The following is a 7,034-nucleotide window of genomic DNA, read 5'->3' as shown; positions in this document are numbered from 1 at the left end:
TTTGGATGGGTAAAATGGAAGCTATTATGGCATAACATTACGCATGAACTAAAAATTGGATTAATTATCAATAGTCCATTAAAGTTGTTTATTATAATTTTGTTGACTTTTGCTTATCTTTTTCACGTTGTTTTGAGATAGTTATAAGTTTTTGTAAATGAAATTGATTTTAGAGATGCGAGATTGAGGATGGAGGATGGGGTTTTGCATAGTCGGTTGTTGAGATTTGGATGGGTAAAATGGAGCGATATGCGTTATCCTGGGGCGACGGCAGCAGCAGCCGATGAATTAGTAATAAATGGCAACGGATTGAAGCCAGTCTGCAATAAACTTACCTGAGGCTGCGAGGTGACAGGAGGCGCCTTGGTGTAGGGGTCAACCTGGGACTCATTCTCGTCGCACTCCGAGGATAAATCCCCGGAGCTGAACCGTCGTTTTAGGTAATTGACATTGGAGGTGAAAGACTGTCGGAAACTGCTGAACGAAATGGTTGGGCCGTTTGCGGTCGCCGGGCCGCAGTATTTACCACACTCGGAAATCTTGACGGCCTGCACGAAGACCGGCCAACCAACAACACGAACTAGAAAACCATAGAAAGTCATAGGCAAAAAGAACACAAAACAGCAAGAAAAAAAAACAACATCAATTTAACATTTAACGCAACGACGATCTTGGGTGTCTCCCCCCCTAATTAATTTCAGGTTTCGGGTAAGTGATTCGATTTTCTCCTCGGATGGTGTCCGTTCAACCCTTTCAGAATTACATACGCTTAGGAATGTTCAAGAATATTAACAACAACCACAACAAGAACACAGCAAAAAAAAATTGTAAAATGGAAGGGAAAGGTGTTCGCTGATAAATCGCGATCGGAGATTGAAATTCGCGCCGGGTCTCTGGACCCAGGGATAAATAAGTCGGATCTTCGATCCGATCAAGTTTACGACCTCCGCGGCGGATATACACAACGATCCGGTGCGTAAAGTAATTTAGTGATAATGTTGGCCAACGGTGTGGAATGCTCGGCCTCAGATATTAAATGTTATCTTGTAATTAATTACGATCTGGTCGGCATTCTGAAAACGTTCAGTCCCACACACATATATACACGCACGCATACATGAAGAAATCCATTATGATTGCTTTGCCATCATCGGTCTCGGCCTTTGGGAGGAGGCGAATCAATTGTTCATAGCTATTGATTTCAAAATAATAATAATAATACAAGAAAAGAATGCATTAAGTTTTTTTTTAGTTCTTATTTTCTTCTTTTGTGTTGCAGTTTTAAGATGGGGGTCAGTGGAGGTTTTCGGGAATTCACGCGCTCTCTCCTCGCGCGTCTATCGATTTCCCCGTTACTACGAATCACTCACCCTCGCGATCCCATGGGTAGAAACGGAACGAGAAACGAAGAATCAACGTTAAAACCAGTTGATTCCTCAGATTATACAGTTTTCAACAAAGCGCTTTACAAATATATATATTTTTTTTTAAACTAATTCTAACTAAATACTTTCATCTATATATTACAAAAAAAACTTAAAAGAACTTACGTTTCTTTGGTCGAATGAACTGCTGCTACCTGTATCTACGATACTAGGAGGTTGTTTATTGCAATTTTATTTATACTTTTTTTTTATTGTTGAGACTTTTTCGTGTCGGGTTGTGCGAGTAATGGGGAACGATGTACGGGCGGCGGCGATTCGAGCGCTCTGCTGCGTTGGGGGCTGCTACTTGGAGGGTTGTGGCGGCGGTCGATACGGAGGCAGCAGAGCCTCTGGTGGCGGCGCGTTTATACCGAAACGTAACGGGCCGCCCCCATTGAAAAAAAAAGAGAAACCGAAGATCCTTTCGTCGCTGCCCACAAGTGTCTTCACCACAAATACAATTTGGACAAAAAATAATATTTTCTTATGATGCTATTAGAACGAATTAAGGTAGTTTCGGGGCTAAGTTTTAATTAACACAAATAAAATTAAGACAAAATAATAATACCTTGCAATTAGAACAGAATTAAAACAGTTTTAAAGCTAAGTTTAGATTTTTTGTGTACTTCTATCTTTGGAAAGTTGAGAATTTCTTATGTTGCAATTAGAACGAATTAAGACAAGGCTAAGTTTTAATTAACACAAATATAATTAAGACTAAATAAAAATACACTTACTTTGTTAATAGAACGAATTAATATAGTTTAAAAGTTAAGTTTTAATTAAAATAGCTTAGATTTTTTTGTACTTCTGTCTTTTGCAGGATGAGAATAGAGCTGCGGTTAAGACAGAACGAAGAAATTAGGAGAAGAATAAAAAAATATATGCAAGCACACAGGTTTTAATTAACGCCTTCTAATTCACTCCCCCTTTTACTCTAAATTGGGTCAATTAAGACGCTTTTGAGGAATTCGTATTGTTCCCTTTTTAAGGTCTTCTACTTTTCTTGAATATATAAGGTTTCTATATAAATGGTAATGATAAGTATAAAATCTACTTTCTCCCTGAATGTACTTTAAATGTACTCGATTTAAATTCAGTAAATTAGTAGTTGATTAGGAATTAGACTTATTTTAGAAATTATAAATATGTATTTTCAAAGTCTCTATTGCAATATAAAAAAACACTATTAATTATAAAATGAAAAAAAATTATATGAAAAAAAACTTCATAATTCAAAGATAAACATGTTGTTTGTTTAACAATTTGTTAATAATTAATTAAGTCAAGATATTAAACATTTTCTTAACGACTGAATTGATAATGAAGCAATATTTAAGATAAGATTTAATTAATTTGCTTCCTTGTATCTTCATAAGCAACAATGAAACATCAATGAATTATTATCGAATAATATATAAGTAGATGAGTAAATAATATAAGTATTATTTAATATATAATAGATAAAACAAATAAACATTTAATTTATTGAAAAATTCACAAAACTAATATTATTGATAATTAAATATTATATGATTCAAACGTTTTATTCTTGTAAGTAATAGTTTTCCTTTGCCATAGAGAGAAAAGAGAAGTCAACGGATGTCTGTGGCAAACAAAGATGGCAGGAAAAACGGCAAACTTCAGAGAAGAGAGCCTGGACTAGAAGACTCATCCCAGAAATCAAACCATGGATTAATAGAAACCACGGGGAAGTAACATTCCATTTGACACAGGCGCTTTCTGGACACGGATGTTTCAGCAAATATCTCCACTTCATTACGAAGAAGGAGGACGAGAAGTGCTGGTATTGCGAGAATAATGACAGCCCAGAGCATACGCTATTCGGTTGCTGCAGGTGGGCTGCAAGGAAGCATGTAACTGAAGCAAAACTCGGAGTTGTTATAACCCCAGCAGAATTTTGTCAGTGAACTGCTGAAAAGCAGCAACAAATGGAATGTAATTGCAAGGTATAATATCAAATGTACTCTCTACCAAGGAAGAAGATCAGAGGAGAATGGAGAGAGAAAACGAAGAAAATGGCAGTGGAAGCCAACACTGATTTAAACTATCAAGTGAGACAATCAACATTTCAGAGCAGTATCAACAATCAGGACCTGAATGTTGACGAAGAAGAGGAGAGGTTTTTAGTGGATAAGAATGCCACAGTACCACGAATTTACCGTCGTCCCTATGGTTTTCCTCTCCTCCCAAAAAAAGTAAAAGTTTTCCTGATTTAGGAAGAAATGTTAAGCGATTAGTGTTGAATGCAATAACCGTATAAGCAAATGTTAAGCAAATGAGACAAAAAGCACAAACAATTAATTTTAGACTAATTTTTTTTTCTAATCGATTCAAGTTTGTACTTAAGTTGATTGTCTTTGTTTGAAGCAATGTTTTTCATTTTCTATATGAAGGAACGTATCCCCATTCCTACACAATTAAAAAACTTAACAAACATGTATGAAGAAAATGTTAGAAAATTAGTGAATATAGAAGATGATGGCTTTTGAGTGGAAAATTTAGAAAACCTTGTTAGCAATAATAAAGATGAAATTAAAAAAGTTAAAGTAAAAATAACAACTAAAGATTTAAAAAATTATTTAAATAACATTGAAAACGCAATTTTTTGTTATTACAAAATATCCTGATTTAGGAAGAAATATTAAGAGAAAAGAAGCACAAACAATTAATTTTAGACAAATTCATTTCAGTTTGTTCGTAAGTTTTACAGTTAAGAACATTTTTCTTTGTTCGAAGCAATACTTTTTATTTTTTTACGAAGGAACGTTTCCCACGATTAAAAAAACCTAATAAACATGTATCCCCATTCTGGTCATAGTATTTTTACCTCTGAAAACGAACTTTCCTTAACGAAGTAATTTCGTTAAACGCCTCCCATTTAATAATCGAGATATGAGTGATTTTTTGTTGAATAAGTAGAATTTGAGTTATTTCCTGATGACTTAAAGTACAGTCATCAGAAAATAACTCAAATTCTACGTGCATTGTATACTTGGAATATGGAAATTATTGTTTACTAATCGATTACGTCTTTGGTTATTTCGTAACGTATTCTCATTAGTTATCCGTACATGAATTACTTATAAAATTACAATTGTTAATCTAAATATTATCCGAAAACAAAGTGCGTGTGTATGGTGATTTGGCAACATTCCGAATCCATTGTACTGCGATCCGTTCTGTCGTACGAATGACCATGTGGCATGTACAAATAATCGCGCATAACTCGAGACTGGCTCAATTGATTTTCACATTTCCAATACCAACTGAAAACCCCTAAAAACATACCACCCACGCATGGAAATTCGTCCTTCTGTCCATCCATATTGATCATTGTTTCGCAACGCAACACCAAAATATTAATAATCATTCGTGTCGTTCCATTTGCAGTTTGAATGAAACGAACTATTATTAATGAAAACAGATGTGATCAATGTAATTGGTTCGACGGATCGTAATATTTCTCTGTTTTTTTTTGTTGACCGCAGAAAATATTTATTTGCAGTAAATCCCGGATGAAAAATTTATTGCTTGACATTTTAATATACTGGAATACGTTATGAACGCAAGGTTGTCCGTTTCATGCGTTCTGTTTGCAAAGAAAATAAAAAACAAGCTGTCGTCTTTAATGAACGGCTATTATTAATTTCTAAAGGGAAAACCAATAAATTTAGACTTTTCTACGAGCGACATATATTAAATTTCTATTTGTACGTAGCTAAATCTCACTTATGGTGAATCAATACTTACTGAACATTTGCTCAAGCGTGATGAAAAACTGTCCTAACCGTATTAAATTTAACAAATTCAACAAACTATGATCATATCGTTTGTTGCAACAGTCAAACATAAGAAGTAAATAAAAATAAAAGATTAATAACATTTATTTATATTTACACTTATTTATTACCAAAAAATACATAATAGAATCTATCTGAAATGATGTTTTTATTTATTGATAAATTTTTATATTTGTTGACATTAAAAATGTCAATTTTATTAACATGTATATCAACTTAAATAATTTATGTTAGTAAATTTAGTTCCTTATAGATACTTACTAAAATGTATCTACAACTTAACTTACGATTGTTCACTTTTCATTAATTTATAAATTTGTACAGGGTGGCCCAATTGAATTGAAACCAATTTAAAACCCGCTATAATTTTCGAGGCGCTGTTAATGCTGTGTCGATATATTGCCTAATGATAGCTGATTTTATTGTTTACAAGCTTGCGGAAGCATTTGCATCTCAGTTTTTTGGAAAAAAAATATCCGTGATGGAATTCAAACGCAATATTCTGATATTTGAGCGGAAAACCAAAAGTACCATAACATGTTATAACGAAGCTAGTAGTATTACAAAATATTATTTTGGTGGTCGGAAAAAAACTATATATGTGGCAGAAGTGGTTCGGAAAGTTAAGTTTCAACTTGTATCAAATTCGCGACGCAGTGGAAGACAAATGGCTACTCAGCTGAACATATCGAAAATAACCATGCAACGAATACTCAAAAATGAAATCAAAGTAAAGCCTCATATTTTCCAAAAAGGACAAGATCTCACCGATGTTAAAAAAAAACTAGAATGGATTGAGCGAAGGAGCTGTTACACTTGCACGAACACGGCCAAATATCGTTTTGTCTGATGAAAAAAAATTCCCAATTGAGAAATGTGTAAATAAACAATATGATCGATTTTACTTAGAAGAAATGTCAAACGAAAAAGTAGATATTTGAATGGCCACAAGAAGTCAAGCACCATCTTTTGTGGTAGTTTGGGAGTATGTGACGGTCGATAGTCCGTTAATGCGAATGTCTATCACGAAAAAATTTTGGAAGGTGCTCTGAAGCCATGGGTAACCAAACACTTCAGTCAGAAAAAGTGGTCGTTTCAAAAATATTCTGCACACAAAGCACGTGAAAATCAACAATGGCTGAGAGAAAACGTTCCAAACTTCATTTCGACCACACAGTGGCCTCCACGGTGACCAGATGCAAATCAGCTCAAGTTATTGGTATGGGGCATTTTACAGGCCAATAACAGAACTAAAAAATACCAGAGTATTTATGTGCTCAAGAAAGCTCTTCTTCGTGAATGGAGGAATATTTCGCAGGTTCACCTTCGTGCAGCGCGCGACTCGCTTGTTGACCAGCTTTGAGCATAGTTTGTGCTAAAAGCGCCCATATCGAAAATTTTAAATGAATTTGAAAAATTTAAATGTTTTCCAACATATTTTGCTTTTGGTTCAATGAAATCCAATTTGAAATAAAATAATACAGTTTTCTGAAAAGTTGCAGTTCAATTGGGCCACCCTGTACAGTTTCTGACAGTAAAAATGTCAATTTTACTAACATGTAAATCTACTTAAATAATTTATTTTAGTAAATCTAGTTCCTTCTAGTTACTTATTAGAACGTATATGAAATTTACGATTGTTGACTTTTCATTGATTGACAAACTTGTACCAATCTAAATAATTTATCTTACTAAATTTAGATTTTTTATATTTACTTGCTTACGTAGTTAAGTTTTTATTAATTGGTAAAATTGTATATTTTTTTTAACAATGAATATGAAAGAA

General features: G+C 33.8%; 1 protein-coding gene across 2 annotated transcripts in view; it reads right to left on the bottom strand.

The window, feature by feature from the left end:
• LOC108569620 (synapsin) overlaps positions 1-1,761 on the bottom strand; it is a 41,856-nt gene extending 40,095 nt beyond the window's left edge. The window contains exons 1-2 of one of the 2 annotated variants that reach the window (XM_017931243.1): positions 1,551-1,761; positions 336-580 (exon numbers count right to left, since the gene is read on the bottom strand). The gene's annotated coding sequence lies outside the window, so the exon portion shown is untranslated. The remainder of the gene's footprint in view (positions 1-335; positions 581-1,550) is intronic. The other variant, XM_017931250.1, reaches the window with a different exon arrangement.
• Between the last annotated feature and the right edge of the window lie 5,273 nt (positions 1,762-7,034).

This window comes from Nicrophorus vespilloides, unplaced genomic scaffold, assembly GCF_001412225.1.
Source record: "Nicrophorus vespilloides isolate i.1.1-1 unplaced genomic scaffold, Nicve_v1.0, whole genome shotgun sequence".
NCBI lineage: Eukaryota > Metazoa > Arthropoda > Insecta > Coleoptera > Silphidae > Nicrophorus > Nicrophorus vespilloides.
This window is presented reverse-complemented; position numbering and strand designations above follow the sequence as displayed.